We start from the raw sequence: 1010 nt of genomic DNA, 5'->3' as shown, positions 1-1010 counted from the left end.
ACCAGGTGGTCTACTATCTCTGGTTCTCCTACAAAAACACAGCAACAAAAGACAGATCTTGTTAGCAACACACTATAACCCACAAAAAAATGTAGTGAGCTTCCCTGCCATCTACGGACTATACAGACAGCAACCTTTGAAGGCAGCATCCTAACTGAAGTGAACACCACACAAATACTGCTTCTCGTTAGGAGTGACTCAACTATTGTAATAGATGTTTACATGTTGCTAAGCTAACTGTATGATACTTTATCAAAAATAAAACTACACAGTACACACAAATATTGGGTGAAATAGTTCCGAGTTTGACATTTGCATGTTGCTAAGCTTACAGTATGATACTTCAAAAATACACAGCATAAACATAATGGGCAAAACAGTCCAAGAGGGTTGGGTATTAGCATGTTGCTAAGCTAACTGTCTGATACTTCAAAGAAAAATACAAAGCACAGAGAAATATTGGGCGAGAAGAGTCCATTAGTTACATCGAAATGTTTTTATTTATATCTTTTAAGTATTGAATGAAATAGGTATCTCTGTTATCAACATTTCTCTCAACTTGCCATCGTGGATGAGCTTGTCACAATGCGTTCTGGGGCTGCCTACATGAAGGATTTAGTATTTCTGCTTTAGAACTACTGGCCAAAATTAGGTATTTCATTTTTCAGAAACAGAAACATGCCTATACGATGACATAAAATGGCAAGTCACTGGGATTTTAAATAGATTTGGATAATGTTACACTCACCCTCTGGTATCTCTACTGGAATATTCTCAGTTCCTCTCTTTAGTGTCCTGGGTTGAGTCTGTTCATTCGGGGAAGGGGGAAATTCTTTGCAGCTGCTGGGATACTGCATCATGAGCTGAGGTAATGCAACGAGAAAGACAAAACATAAATTGTGAACAGAGAAGTGTCTGTTTACCATTAGTTTTACATTCAGACAATACCTTGGGATTGTGAAGGATCACAGTTTCCCCTGTTGGGAGCTCCAAATTCGTCTTCCATTCGT

The 1010-nt window shown here is 38.4% G+C and overlaps 1 long non-coding RNA gene across 1 annotated transcript; it reads right to left on the bottom strand.

The window, feature by feature from the left end:
- LOC107735834 (uncharacterized) lies at window positions 1-1010 on the bottom strand. Its single transcript, XR_001639525.1, has 3 exons — window positions 949-1010; window positions 749-863; window positions 1-28 (listed from the first exon to the last, which is right to left on the bottom strand). It is a non-coding gene; the product is annotated as an uncharacterized LOC107735834 (long non-coding RNA).

Source organism: Sinocyclocheilus rhinocerous, unplaced genomic scaffold (genome assembly GCF_001515625.1).
Source record: "Sinocyclocheilus rhinocerous isolate Xijiao unplaced genomic scaffold, SAMN03320098_v1.1 C36324341, whole genome shotgun sequence".
Taxonomy (NCBI): Eukaryota; Metazoa; Chordata; class Actinopteri; order Cypriniformes; family Cyprinidae; genus Sinocyclocheilus; species Sinocyclocheilus rhinocerous.
This window is presented reverse-complemented; position numbering and strand designations above follow the sequence as displayed.